The sequence below is a fragment of the Fundulus heteroclitus genome, unplaced genomic scaffold, assembly GCF_011125445.2.
Source record: "Fundulus heteroclitus isolate FHET01 unplaced genomic scaffold, MU-UCD_Fhet_4.1 scaffold_123, whole genome shotgun sequence".
NCBI lineage: Eukaryota > Metazoa > Chordata > Actinopteri > Cyprinodontiformes > Fundulidae > Fundulus > Fundulus heteroclitus.
This window is the reverse complement of record NW_023396535.1, coordinates 232,092-247,753: the sequence shown is the minus strand read 5'-3', so window position 1 is coordinate 247,753 and position 15,662 is coordinate 232,092. Positions and strand designations below refer to the sequence as shown.

Sequence of the window (15,662 nt, the reverse complement as noted above, 5' to 3'; positions counted from 1 at the left end):
ATTTTCTCAGTAAAGAAGTTAGCAAATTACGGCACTGCATGCCAAAGCCCGCCCTCCAGCGCAGCATAATTTGAGCCCAACTGGGCGTAGGTGGATAGAGTAGCAAGAGGTAAGGAGGGGAAGAGCCCAAGTCAACATGAGTGGACCAGAGGGCACCGAGCCTCAGACCCAGACCCATCCACTCACTCACCTAGATTAAAAAAAATAAGAAAAGCTTCCTGTTGGGCCTCAAAGAGACGTAGATGTTGCTGGTTGAGCTCCCCCACGCTGACCTTATTATTCTATCAGTCAACAAGATAAGTTAGCTATCGTCTAGGATGACAGGCCGACTGTGTACGTTGTTTTAATCTGGGAGGATCGCAATTTTCTTTCTCCTTTGGATCGACCGTCTTTTCATTTTTGCAAATATGCCGGACCTGAGGAAGGAAGCTGCAAAAGCTAATGGAGCATCATCTTGTTGGAGACAAAGACATTTTTATTATTCTAACTTTTAATTCATATGGACTTGTTGAATATAAACATGATGAGTCTCTGCTTAGTTTTTCTGAACGTTAATGTTCCTTATGTGCTATTTCTATACATGAATTATTCTTCTATAATTTATTTATATAGCACAATTCAGTACAGAGACAATTCAAAGTGCTTTACATGATTAAAATATAGGAATAAAAGCAAGTAGGGATAGAATGTAGAAAAAAAACATTTGAAAACAGTAAAACAGTTTAACTTGAACATTCAAAGGCAATTTTAAACAAATGTGTTTTTAATCTCGATTTAAAGGAACTCAGGCTTTCAGCACTTTTACAGTTTTCTGGAAGTTTGTTCCAGATCAGTGGAGCATAGGAACTAAATGCTGCTTCTCCGTGTTTGGTTCGTGTTCTAGGTATGCAGAGAAGGCTGAAGCCAGAAGACCTGAGTGGTCTGGAGGGTTTATACGCTAATAACAAGTCTGTGATGTATTTAGGTGCTAAGCCATTTAGGGATTTATAGACTAACAGAAGTATTTTAAAGTCTATTCTCTGAGATACAGGGAGCCAGTGTAATGACTTTAGAACTGGGGTGATGAAACACTCCAGATGAAGCTTTTTAGTTTCTGTCTTATCTGTTTTTATTTTAAATATATTTCACAGAATACTATATTTGTCATGTCCTCAGTGTTAACAGAATAGGAAAACAAAGCTATCCACACCTACGTCCACCAAGAAGTGGAAGAAGAGGAGGCGCATCATCCAGCACTTTCTCCTCCGGCTTTAACTGTTGCTTGTGCTGGACAGAGATCAGGGATTTATTATTTTACATTTTTCCTTTGATTCTATGTTTTAATCATATTCTCATAAAGTTTTATTTCATATTGTGGTGCTGTTGCCCTGGATGGTGCATCTCCTCTTTTGTTTGGAGAGCCTCCCATCGAGGACAGGTTTACTGGCACCTACCGGTAAGCCTCATTATAGCTGTCAGTTTATTGTTCATTTCCTTTTTTATTATAATCTTTGCATATACAGAAATTTTTTTTATAATAAACTTTTGATTCAAGTTTGAAATAATGTCTCTCTCTGTCTTTATAATAATGTACCAGTGGAGTCTAAATTGGGATTTCCTTGGTGATGGTGTTGTTAGCTACCATCAAACTCTATATTCTGTGTATTAAAACTTCTGCCACAATATTTTCACAGAAAGCCTCTTCAGTTCTCAGAAATAAACCTTTCATGGTTCCAAGAGGAACTGAGATCAGATCACGTCTTAACTGCATCAAGCAGGTGAGAAGAACTGGACATTCACACATTTATATTTAAAATATGTTCTTTACACGTTCGTCATCTTCCTCTTTTTGACACGTCACTGTGGAAAACTTAATGATCAGTCTGTTGCTGGTAATTCTGAACACTTACTGGTCACATGTTTAGCTGTTTTACCAGGAAATATATTAATTTTTAAAGTTATATTTCTGTAATCCTTTAACCTTTGGATCGTTCTGAATAATCAGTTCATGTTTGAAGTCTCTACATTATGCTGCTGTGACCTCTGACTGCATTTCCACCATGCCTTATATTAAGCTAAAGCCTAACCATCAGTCAGTTTAAGGAAGTGACATCATGAGAGTCAGAGGAAGTAGACGCTCCATCTCTCTACCAGAGTCAGTCACACAGTTGGACTGAGACTGAGAACAAGAGACGCTCGATGGCTGAATTCACATGGATTACAGTGTTTTCCTTATGGATGCTAACCTTTACAGGTGAGAATATTTAAATCCATTTATTGTTAAACTCAGTTTATCAAAAAGAATTTCATCAATACTACATTTTGGCCCAGAAATATTTGGGCAGTGGCACAGTCTTCATGATCTGGGCTCTGCATGCCACCACATTGGGCGACTGTGACTTGATAGGTTGAGTATTGGTCTGGCAATCAGAAGGTTGTGGGTTCGATTCCACATGTCAATGTGCCCCTGGGCAAGGCACTTAACCCCAAATTGCCTACTGAGCTGCATCTCAGTGTATGGGGAGTGTTGGCCTAGTGGTTAGAGCAGCGCGCTTGCACACAGACAAGGATGCAAGTACCCGGTTCGATCCCCAGCGCCGGCACTCTGGGTCCCTGAGCAAGACCCTTAACCCCAGATTGCTCCCCGGGTACCGCACATGGCAGCCCACTGCTCCCCAAGGGTAATGGGTTAAAAGCAGAGAACAAATTTTGTTGTAATGTATGTTTTAATGTATGTTTCAATGAAAATAAAGATGATATTACTATTACTATTACATTGGATTTGAAATGAAACAACTACAATGTAATTGAAGTGCAGACTTTAAGGGGTTGAACAAAAATATAAGCATGTAGCAATTATAGCCATTTTCATTCAAACGCTCCTCCTTTCAGGGGCTCAAAAGTAATTGGACAAATACATATAACCCTAAGTAAAATGTTTCACCTCCATGGAGAACTCCTTTAACCGCATGTTGTGTTTTTACAGCAACAGATTCCAAACGCCACACCTGGAATCAACTCCAGACCTTTTAACTGCTTAACTGATGACAGGTTAACGAGGGAAGATCCCATGCAGCCTTGTTATTTATTTTGCAGTCTTCTGAGTCAGTTGTCTAATTACTTTCGGTCCCTTGAAAAAGAGGTTTCTACGTATTAAATAGTTGTAATTCCTAAACCCTTGCTCTGATTTGGATGTGAATACTCAGAAATCACAGCTGAGAGTCTGCACTTTAAGCCCATCCATCCATCTTCCAACACGTTTATCCCTGTTGGGGTCATGAGGGGTGCTGGTGCCTATCTCCAGCTGTCAATGGGTGAGAGGCGGGGTTCACTCTGGACAGGTCACCAGTCTGTCGCAGCGCTGAATATGTTTTCATTAACAGCAAAAATAACAAAACTTGTGTCCCTGTCCAAATATTTATGGGCCTAACTGTATATCTGTTAAGATGAAAAACTGTTTCTATATAATGTTACATTAATAACAGAAACTTTACATTGCTGATGTACTTTTCTTCATCTCCTCAGCAGCAGCAGCTGAACAAAGTTCTCACTTTGTTATCAGAGATGGAGATGAAGTCACTCTGCCTGCTGGATGCTTTAGAAACATGATGGATACCTGTGATAAAACTACCTGGTTATTCACTGCTCAAAGTAGTTCAGCCATAACACTGTATGAAAAGGGGAAGATTCATAAAGATGCCAGAACTAAATCAGACAGACTGAGTGTTACAGCAAACTGTTCTTTGGTTATAAAGAAGGTCTCAGTGGAGGATGCTGGTCTTTACACCTGCAGACAGTATAACTCAGCAGGACATCAGGAAGGACCAGACTCTGTTCTCTATCTGTCTGTTGTTAACTGTGAGTATTTAGATCATTATGTTTTCACTTCAAATATTTTGTTATAACAACAAACTGATACAATATAATAACTACAACTGAAGAGATGAAGTCAGCTTTAATGTTGTTGTTACAATATCACCATCTTCATCAGTGACTGAACAGAAGAAAAGTGATGAAACCATCCTGACCTGCTCTGTGTCAGCATTTGATCGATGCTCACACAAAGTGAAGTGGCTGCATGATAACAAAGATGCTGCAAAGACCACAGCCTTAAATCCACGTCAGCCTGCCTGTTCAGCCAGTGTGAGCTTCTCAACATCCCATCATGTTTCCACATCAGAGGGTTCTGGGTTATTCAGCTGTCAAGTTAAACCTGACGAAGGAGAGATGAAGGAGTTTACCTTCAGGATTTCACCTCTGAGAGATGAACCAGGTGAGAACATGATGAGCTGTTTATGATAACTTCCTTCTGTATTTTGATTAAAAAGCTCATTTGGTAAAATTATACTTAAAGATGACAGTTTGTCTGGAAATCATAGAAACATAACGGTCTTCAACAGGATTAAACTGGGACTATTTGGAAAGAAAATTCTAACATGGAAATGTTTGGATTTTGTGATTTTTAAAATAAAAATTTTAAAAATCCAGGTACGACAAAACCAATGATGAAAACTTCAGCAGCTACTGCAACTACCAAACCATCTTCAACGACTTCAACAACTTCAACAACTTCAACAAGAATGACAGCAGCGGAGCCTAAAAACCCAACATCAATCAAACCCACAACAGGAAGTGATTTATCAAACTCTAAAGGTAGGAACTATATTAATCTTTAATTTTAATTTCCTTTTACTCTTCATATATTGTTTCTTCTCTATTGTATTTTGATAACACTATCATAATATTTATGATATTTGTTAATTAAATCTACTAATAAGATTTTCAGAAACAAAGCTGCTAACGTGTCGTGCAAAAATAATTTGGTTTGGCCATGAATAACTTTTAATAATGGTCATAAGAGGTTAAGTTGAAACAAAACTATTTAACTAGGTTAGTGATGTGCAGTAATGTTTTCAAGTAGGTCATAAAAAACTAAGTAATAATTACAGTAAAAGGTAGAAAAGAAGAAAAACAACAGAAACAAAAGCTTAATGGAGAATTGATTCTTAATGCTGCGTTAATAAGCCGTCATGCTGACAGGTTGAAGGGAGTTGAGGACAAACAAGATGGAGGCTAAAATGTGAATTAATCACAAGATGGCTGACAAACTGAAGCGGTGTGACTGATGTCACATCAGGACTTAGTGGTTCAGTTAACACAAGGAAGCCAATGGTGGTCAACATGTTAGTGATATTAGTCAGAAAAGTCTAGTATAATCTCCCTGGTCTCTAAGGTCTATTCTGGTGTATATTTATTGCAGGTTAGTGCGAAAGCAGGAAGAGAAAACTGACAAATGGAAGAAGCTCAGGTTGCTGGACTGCCAGTCCTCAAAGCGCTCATAAACAGCCTCGGCTCTGACCCTAACAATTCAAGCAACAAACACGATGAATTACAATATCTAAATAATGTAGGTTCTCGTCCCATTAGAACAGGTAAATGAACAGCAGCGTGTGCATTATTACAGTAACTGCCAGTTTATTGTGAGACTTATGAGTAACTCATGAGTTACATCCCACAATGATAATATTGGTGCCTAATATATGGCAGCTCTTTAGAGTCAATAAACATAACATTACATCCTTTTCCCTTTACCACACAGTCCTGACAAGAACATCAAATCTTAGCAACAGAAGAGTAGACAGAAGTGCTGAGGTTGCATACTACGTAGAATGGTTAATAACTCTTTGTAACACATAATGCTGCAGCGTCCTGACAGCGTTGTGTCCAGAAGTACTTCTTTGTGATTCACTGAAGTAATCAGTCAAGATCTTTGCGGTGTGACTTGTAAATGTAGCCTTAGTGCGTCACATATAGTGTACTGGCTTGATCTGTGATTATCTGCAGCAGAACTGAAACCAGCTTGTTTCGTGTTGTAATTCAGTGCTTCTTGGTTCAGCCGCTCAGCAACAGGAAGGACATGGCGTCAGTTTCTCCTTTAATCCTTGCCATAATCCTGGATGATGTAGGCGTGTGGCTCTGCACTTTTCTCTTTTACAAGTTGGTCATGTCCTTTTTTCCTCTGCATCTGGACAACCTGTCTTTGATCAGCACAGCTCTACAGTTTATCACATTTCTTCATCATCTTGTTTCTGTTTTTCTTATGTAATGTTGGAATTTAGAACATTTTATTTTCTGTACATTTTTGTTTTGTCCTTTTTCAAGACTAGATCCCCTCAGCTACCTTTAAGTGTCAACAAATCCTTTCAACCAAACAATAAGAAAGATTTCCCTTATAGTCCCACAGAGGGGAAACTTTCTCTCTTATTTAACCATCCCTCAGGGAGCAGTGGGCTGCCTACACAGGGTGGCACCCAGGGAGCAATCTGGAGCTAAGGGTCTGCTCAGGAAGCCATAGTGGCAGTCTGCGGGAATTGAACCGGGTATTTGCAACCTTCTTAGAGCACAAACTCACTGCTCCTCGTACCTGATCTGTGTTTATCCTCCTCAGTTTATAAGATGTTCTCGATTAACCAAGGCTCAAATTTTTCACTTTCTCAAGTTATGCCTTGGACACATACATTTTTTAAAATCACATGGACCAACATTTAGAAGATTAGAAAGCTGCCATCTAAACATTCTTACTCTTCGATGTTTTCTGGCTCTGCAGATTTAGGGGCGATCATTGCTGCAGTTGTTGGTTCTGTCCTTCTTGTAACGATTGTTGCTGCAGCAATCAGATGGAGAAAAACTAAAGGTAAGAGTATTTTGTGAATGAAAATTTATATTGAAATAATTCTTTATTCTTGGCAAAAAAACTGCATTGTTTTTCTTTTTCAGGAAGCAAAACACGGATCAACAGAAACACCGTGAGTTTATCTTCGTATGAAACCATCTTAGTTTCATTTTTTAATCTTAACAGCAGAAACTGATTATATTTATTATAAACTTGTTTCAAGCTAAACTCGCTCTGTTTGTCATTGTGGAAAACCTTTAAACAGCCTCTAATTCAATGATTTAAATGTTACATTAACTAAAAGCTTATTTGTTGCAGATTTAACTCTGCAGGCTACAGGAACAGAGTTTCTAACTAAGTATGAATTATAGCTGTGTCTCATGTCTCTGCTCTTAATTTATGGTTTTATATTTTTCAGGAAGCGAACTTGATCCCTGCAGGGACTCTGTCTGTTGAAGGATCCAGTCAGAACTCAGTGAGCTCAAACACTCACGGCACCGTGTGGTTTCTGTAGAATAAGCTTCTGTAATGTTAGCTAACTCTGTGCTTCCTCACTGCAAAGGCTGATCCTGAAGGTGCTGTTGCCTACGCCTCCATCAGCTACATCAAGAAGACCAAGCGCAACACCGATGTAAGATGTTGGGGTAGTTTAGGTGGTTAATTCCAGAAATGCTGCTGAATGAAGAAAATACTTTTTAACAATTTTTTTACTTGAGAAAATGCATTTTCACAGCTCCAACTGAGATCGTTTCACTAAATTTGTGTTTTTTTTTCTCAGCTGTTATTGCTGTACTTCAGTATAGAGAACGTTGCTGTGTTGGCTAATGGCAGCTCCTCATTTTGTTTTATGGTCTATTAACTCTCAGGTCCAGGGTAAAGATGAAGAAGATGATGCAGTGACCTACAGCTCAGTGAAAGTTTCCTCCTCTGCTGCTTCAGCCTCCGATGATCCCAGCAAACTCTACGCTACCGTCAACAAACCAAAACATTAAGTCTTTGTTGTTGATAACAGTTCATGGTTTTACCTTTGTGAATTATGTAAAACAAAGTCAAACAAAAACTATGTTAGACTTTACAGTTTCCCCAAATTAATTCAGTTTATTTTGACTCTCGTTTTGAGTCCTAATTATAACTTTTCCTTTGACGGCTGTTGGTTTTCTCTTTGAGTCCAGAAGAGGGTGCTCTTAGACAAACTTTAAACTTTTTATTTGGTTTTATGAAAATTCTGAATTTTTTAGGCATTTGAAACCTACAGGGTTGACTGGGGACTTGAGCATTAGAACTCCCCATGTGGGATGTCCTGTCTACCTGTCCATTCACCTGAAAAGCACCTCCTGTCTCAACTCCTCTCTGAAAGCCCCATAACCTTCTTCCTCCTTCAGTTTCTAACACTTTGTCCTCTTCATCTTCCTCACCATCAGAGTCTTTCTACACACCACCATCCTGTTCTGTCTGCCAACACTCTCACCAACCACTACCTTGCAGTCACTGAGTTCCTTCAGGTTACATCATCTAGACAAGAGCTAATCAGCCTGCGTGCTCCTACCTCTGCTCTCGTAGTCACCCTGTGTTCCTGCCTCTTCTGGAAGAAACTATTCACTGCAGCCATCTCCATCCTCTTTGCAAAGTCTACCACCATCTGTTTGCATTCCTCTTCTGATACCAGACCTGTCCATCACTTCCTCATCACCTCTGTTCCCAGCTCCATTGTGTCCATTGAAATCTCCACCAATCACCACTCTCTCTCTCCACTGGGATATTCTGCATCACTCCATCTAACTCACCCAGAATTTCTTCTCCTTCTCTAACTCACCCCACCTGTGAAGCATAACCACAACATGGAACATCACACCTTAACTTTCTACCTTTAGACTTGTCATCCTGACACTTTTTTTTACCTCCAGAACATTCTTGACCAGCTCTTCCTCCAACATAACTCCTACACACGTTCTCTTCCCGTCTACACCATGGTAGAACAGCTTGAACCCAGCTCCTCAGCTACTAGCCTTGCTAGACCTTCATGACAAAACCGTCTGAATTTATCTGCCTTGGGACCGGTCCACAATAGGAAGTAGGACACTGTACCACCTTTGAGCCTGCTTTAAAGTATAACTAAGGTACTGGGTAAATTTTTAGTTTTTTTAATATACATTTAATGTGGCTCATAACAATTTTTATTTTTTTTAATTTATTTTGCATGTTGAAAAAATATTTTTTCAAGATAAATATTGTTATTGTTGTGCCATTACACATGGTTTTAAGTTATTCCGTGTTTAATAAATAACTCTCTGTCTGTTAGGAATTGTCCGGTGAATATCAGCCCAAACAGTTGATATCAGGACAATAGTTGAAAGGAATGATTCGAGCTCTGGCGTTCTTTTAACAGTAAACTCTGCACACATATAGAATAAAGGAGTGACAACGTCTCTTTGCGTTAAAGAATTTATTAATAGACATAAAATGAACATCCAGAGAACACCTCTATAGAATGCTGTTTATCTGAATTAAACATATATTTCAATCAACAAATCCTCTCTACTATGATGAAACTTAAGTAAAACTTCAAAGCAAAGTTAAAACAAGAGGCTAAGGAACTATGTACACACAAAAGAAACAAAAAGACAAATAAAATAGTTGAAAACCAACAATAGAATTATTCAGGGAATCCCAGTTCACTGCAGATCTAATTTATGGCGGGCATATACTGCACAAATTATTTATTTTTTTGCCTTTTTTGGGCCGATTTTTCAGTCGTGCGAGATTATCCAGGGGGTAATGAGGGGCGATTAGCCTCATAAGACCACCTCCCATCAGGAATCTTACGGTTGGATGAAAATCAAACATCTTTGAAATTCAGTCGGCCCTCGTGAGGTGATTTCATAAATGTAATAAACTATCTGTTGCTTTTGCTTTAACTGCATTGTTTTTATTCATTTATTAGAGGTTTGCCGTTATACTTTTATTTTATTTATCACTGAGCTAATGTTACTCCAACGACTGTTCTGCTGTTAATTCTTTGAGCTAATATTAGCTTTCGTCATATTTTACAGAAGAGGAGTTTATTAATTCAAATAAAAATGGACAATCTATTGTTATTGTAACAGTTAATATTAATTGAAATATCTATCTGCTTGCTGAGTATGTGACTTTTTAACATTTTATATTTTTGTAACTAATAATGAGATAAATTACAGTCATATGCAATAAATTAGAATATGGTTTCCAATGAGGCTCGTTTATCAGATTAAAAGTACCAGAAAAAAAAACTTTAAGTATTAAATGTACTTTTAAAAAAACTTTTCATATAGTTCACATTTCTGTAATAAAAATGTATTTGTTATTAGTTTGATTCTTACAGGTCATATTTTCATTATACGTAAGCAAAAAAAAAATCTACAGATTTGTATGTATATTTTTCAACTTTAAAATACTTCTGTTAGTCTATAAATCACTGAATGGATTAGCACCATCATAGACTTGTTATCAGTGTATCAACCATCCAGACCACTCAGGTCTTCTGACTCCAGGTTATATTCCACACCCAGAACCAGACATGGAGAAGCAGCATTTAGTTCCTATGCTTCACTTATCTGGAGCAAACTTCCAGAAAACTGTAAAAAGGCTAAAAGCCTGAGTTTCTTTAAATCAAGATTAAAAACCAATTAGTTTAGAGTTTCCTTTAACTGTTAATTTTGAAGTTTATTGTCCAACTTGTTTTGTACTTTATCTAACCTGCTTTTCTAATGCAATGTTTTTGCTGTCTGTGTAATGCTTTCTTTTCTCTGTTTATTATTTTTTTTGTTCATGTGTGGCACTTTAAAATCTTATTACTGAAAAGTGCTTTATAAATAAACTTGCCTCACCTAACAAACAAACATTTCTTACCAAACAGCTCCAATTAAACAAGGTTACGGCACCACAACAATCCAATGTCTCTTTGAAGCTCTTTTGGAAACCTTCTTCCTTCCTGTTTTATAATGATGTTCTGTTGTCATAGTTACATGGGGCCAAATTATCCTTAGGAAAAATTTCCGGGGTTAACAGTATCCAGTCTGAGAAAATGGTAATGAGGGGTGAAGTCCTAGTGGTTAGAGAGCAGCGCTGCAAGTTCCCCAGTTCAAATCCCATCGACTACACTCTGGGTTCCTGAGCAAGAGCCTTAGCCCCAGAACCCTACGGTGACCCACTGCTCCAGGAGGCATGGGAGGTTTTGTGAAGCAAAGGGCACCTTCTGGTGGTCTTTGAAGGGGATGCATGTTGGTGAGGGTACCTTTATTTTGCAATTTTTAAGGACTTGTTTTTATGTCTTTTAACTGCTTTGTGTTGGACCTGACTGTATGAAAATTGTTCTATGAAGAGTGACTGATAACTTAAATATAGAGCTGGAGAAACTTTAAACCCAGGTAGTGGGATTTGTTCAGTTTAACAACACAACAAAAGCTAAATGATGAGTAAAAACCTTTAGAAAGTCTTTTGGACACTGAAATTACAGCCTATCAAGTGGCACCGCTTTGTTGAAGTCTCTGTGCTGCATCTGTTCTGGATGGATCTGGAGAAGCAGGCTGAGACAGCATCCCAGCATCTTAGGGGTTCATTTAGTTGACGCGATTTCTGCCTAAAATGGACTGATACCAAATGTTAAAACAGTACAAATGAGAGCTTTTTTAACACAATGAATGAGGAGACATTAATAATTGATGACATATGAATTAATTCTCAGTTGGGACATTTAAAATCATGTTCTAAAAAGTAATCTTCAAGGTGAATGATAACCCCCAAGCCTAGACAGATGCAGTGGTATCTCTCTATTGTTTCTGCTTAAACACAAAGATTCTGTTCAGATACAACGTGCTCTATAACAGACTGGATGTCTGGTATCTCCCTGATGCGAAGCTGTTCAAACAGTGTTTTCAATAATCTTACCGATAAAGCGGAAATTTGAGATGGGTCTGTGGTTCTGCAGTAGTAGTTTGTCCAGTAATTGCTGACAGAAAGGACGCGTTTATTATCCGAGTAAAATCAGACGCTACGACAGGCAAATAGGGCAACATCAATGACCTTGGATTGGAAATGTTTAGAGCCATAGTAGGGATCAATTCCAAAATGTGTCTCTGTTCACAAGTTGGCTGTTTAGCATGTAGAGTCAAACCATGTTACCATAAATCTTTCACATCTGTCTTTAGGGATGTCAACATGTGATTTAAATCATACTTTAGATATACTAGATATATATCATAGATCAGTATATCATAGATATACTGATCATATTGACACTGATATGAACATAAGTGAAGCTATTTCAATAGTTCTTTTAGTTGAGGCTAGTATTGCTTGTCATGTTTGATTTACCAAAGAAAACACAATCATTTTGTTGTTTCCTGTATAGTGAAGGCCATTTAATTGTTACAAAAAAAAGCCCATATACCACCACACAGAAGTGGCTTGACTATATGTCAAGATTTCTGTATCAAGTGTTTACAAGTGATGGGTTCGGCAACACCGATGCGTTGGTGCATGCGTCGAGCTTATAGAGCAAAACCCGTCAATACAGGAACTGTTTCGAACTGACAGACGCGCCAAACTGTGTTTATAAGGAAGAATACCTGTCAACGGGATGCATCTGCAAAAAGAATTTTTGATCTTTAGCGGTTCATGAAATTCATCAAGAATCATGGAGCTTCCTCAAGCCAAAAGTAAGGTTTCTGCTGTTTGGGAAGATTTTGATTTCATATCGGAAAATAATGTATCTGTTTTAATTTCCATGTTGTTTCATCCTGGTTCTACTTGATCTATCGGAATTTAAATTCATTTCAAAGTGACTCTTTTTTTACTGTTCATGTTATTTTCTGGAGGTTAAATGTCGCATTTTTTCAACAGACAATTTTCTATTTAAACAAAAGCCCCTCATCAATTTAAATCACTCGAGTTCTGCACTTCCTCTAAGTGCAATGAGGCCATCAGCAGACTGCGGTCAGAATGTGCATCTGTAATCGGAAGCACAAATGAGCCCCTGCCAGGACCATCTTCACAACAGCTGTCTGCCCCCACTTCAGGCATGTTATTGAACATTATATAATTGTAAACCATGTACTAAAATGCCAATTTGTTCTTTTTAGAAAAACTTTGGGAGTGTGCAGAAGAATGTACCACCATTCCAAAAAAAAGTAAAAAACAGAGCAACATGACTTGTTTTTCGTAGTTGAAGACATTTCGCTTCCTCAATTCAAAAAGTCTGGAGTAATGTGGAGTAACAAGCTTTATACTACTGCCAAACAAAGGTATTGTAATGGATTAGATAACATGCAAATTCAACAGAAACAGGTCCACCCCTTAGTAATGGGCGGTTGTTAAAGACATTAAAGCCATTAATGCAGCAGATTGAACCAAATCTGGTCCACTCCTCTGCAACGAGGAGTCGTTAGGGTTGTTGTTGGCCTGGCATAAAGGAACGATGTTATGATCACCCATATGAGGGCGAGAATTGAGGTGATGATTGGCCGGAATTAATCCTATATCTGCATTATAGGTTTTTGAGAGTTGGAACCTAAGGCCTCCTCCTCTGTTTAAGTTTGGTTTTTCTCTCTTAACGTAGATGGCTTCCTTCACACCCCTTTCAAACCATCTGTCTTCTTTGTCCAAAATGTGAACATTTTGGTCCTCAAAGAGTGTCCTTTGTCCTTAAGGTGTAGGTGGACGACAGAATCTTGTCCTGAGGTGGTAGCTCTCCTGTGTTGAGCCATGCGTCTGTGGAGAGGTTGTTTGGTTTCTCCAATATAAAGGTCAGAACATTCCTCACTGCACTGAACTGCATACACCACTCCGCTCATCTTAGGTTTGGGGGTTTTGTCCTTGGGATGCACCAGCCTCTGTCTGAGGGTCCTGTTTGGTTTGAAATGTACTGGGATTTTGTGTTTGGAGAAAATCCTCTTGAGTTTTTCAGAGACTCCAGCAACATATGGGATGACGATGTTTTTGCGTTTATTCTTCTCACCATTATGTTCTGCAGCGGGTCTTTTGGATTTTCTTGCTGATTTGACAAAAGCCCAGTTAGGGTACCCACATGTTTGGAGGGCATCTTTGACGTGTTTCTGTTCCTTGTGCTCCCCTTCTGTTTTAGACATGCTAGGCCCGGTGTTGTAAGGTTCTGGTGACAGGAAGTTTGTGCTCCAGTGGGTGGTGTGAGTCAAAAAGAAGATATTGGTCTGTATGTGTGGGTTTCCTATACACTTCAACAAACCTCAACATTGAAGTGTATATATATATATATATATATATATATATATATATATATATATATATATATATATATGTATACATACACGGACTGATCACGGCTCGAACCTGTGGATTTGTTGCTGCATTGGTGTTTTGAAAATCAATAACAATAAAAGGATCTTAACTGCAGCTTGGACTGAAGTTTTGAACAGCGAGCACGTCAACAAGAATTCCCCTATTCAGCCGCTCGGCGACTCAGTTTGTTTGACTGTCACCAATATTTGTCAGCAAAAACCCGATGGCAAAGGACCTTCCCGCACAGCAGGGACGACAACGCGAGCCCACACAACACCGCCACACTACACCTGTGAAAGCGGATCACTTGACAGAGAAGGAGAAGACGACGGTGGTATGTAACTGGCTCGTTTTGTGCTGTATGAACCCAGCTTGGTTCTGCCAGGTGAAGATGTTGTGACACGCCCCCCGCTACGTTTTTGCTGTTCTATTGTGGCTGCGGGATTTGCTGTGCGTGTGTGCTGTGGCTCTGCGTGATCTCAGCAAGCCGGTGCTTTGAAGTTTCCTTTAATTTGGATTTTGGCAAATTACGTAAAATGAGTGGATCATCTGCTGCATCTGTTGGTGAAAAACCTGTAAAGGATAAAAGAACTATCGTTCTTACTGAGAAAGCTCTTGCAAATAAAAATGAAAAGTTCCAAACAGAGCGGAAAAGGCATGTAAATTAAATGAAAGGTGTAATTGTGTCTCTCAAAGAGCTAATGAAAGATGATGAAAATTATTCATCCAACAAGTAATGCTACAGTTGGATGAGTTAAGACACCTCTCTAAGGATGCCAATGCATTGCATGACTCGCTGCTGACTTTAATTCCACTAAATGAGAAACATAAGCAAAACACATGGTTCTCAAGCATCACTAAATACAATAAGGGGTTTATTGAGGATGTTGATATCGCTTTCTGAAAACAATAAATGCTCAAGCAGGCCATACTCTGGCATGTTACAGTCAGAGAAAACTCCAGTAGAGGGAAAAGTGGAGGTTCAACAGGAAATGGAACCTGAATTGTCTGTTTTTTTTTTTTTTTTCCAGTGTCCTGTCTAGCAATATGGCAATAGGAATTGATGTCTCAATGCCAGATAGAGCTCGACAGATTTTGCTTTTACAAGTGGAGCAAACGGCTTTCGCCATAGTGCTCCACTTGATTTATGCTTGTAAATAGCTTTATTATGATTCCTGCAAGGAGAATTTCAAATTATATGGACATGACAATGGGAGAGTAAAGGAACAACAAAAAGTGAAAGAAAAGAAAAAAAAGAGTAGAGGTGAAAGAAAGAGGAGATAAAAGGGAGAGAATGATAAAACCTTCTTTGTCTGCTCCATCACCTGGAAAGAGACACAAAAAGAACAGCACAACCAACAGACATAAAGCAACAGATACACTCGAATAACACCTAGATGCCATTGCTAAATCATATATATTATTATGTAAGCTGACATGTGTAATGTGATATTTGAAAAAAGAAAGTGAAAGAACATAAATAAATAAATTATAAGATTACTGTATATAAGTGAACACGTAATACCTGGGACCCAGCACCTGTGGGAGATGTGAAAGTGCACTAGTTTAGGCGAACATTATCCAGAAATAGCTTGATAGTGATTGTGGAGAACCGAAGACCCACCTTCCCCGAGCACATAGGCAGGCGTCAGGGGACCCGTAACCCCGGACTCCCAAAGGGGTCCCTAAAGCAGGTCGCCCAGGAGGGGCCGACACAGGA

At 38.7% G+C, this 15,662-nt stretch overlaps 1 long non-coding RNA gene across 1 annotated transcript; it reads left to right on the top strand.

The window, feature by feature from the left end:
- Positions 1-1,070: 1,070 nt before the first annotated feature.
- On the top strand, positions 1,071-2,227 carry LOC118558349. The gene is made up of 3 exons (XR_004928325.1): positions 1,071-1,435; positions 1,674-1,757; positions 2,055-2,227. It is a non-coding gene; the product is annotated as an uncharacterized LOC118558349 (long non-coding RNA).
- Positions 2,228-15,662: the final 13,435 nt, after the last annotated feature.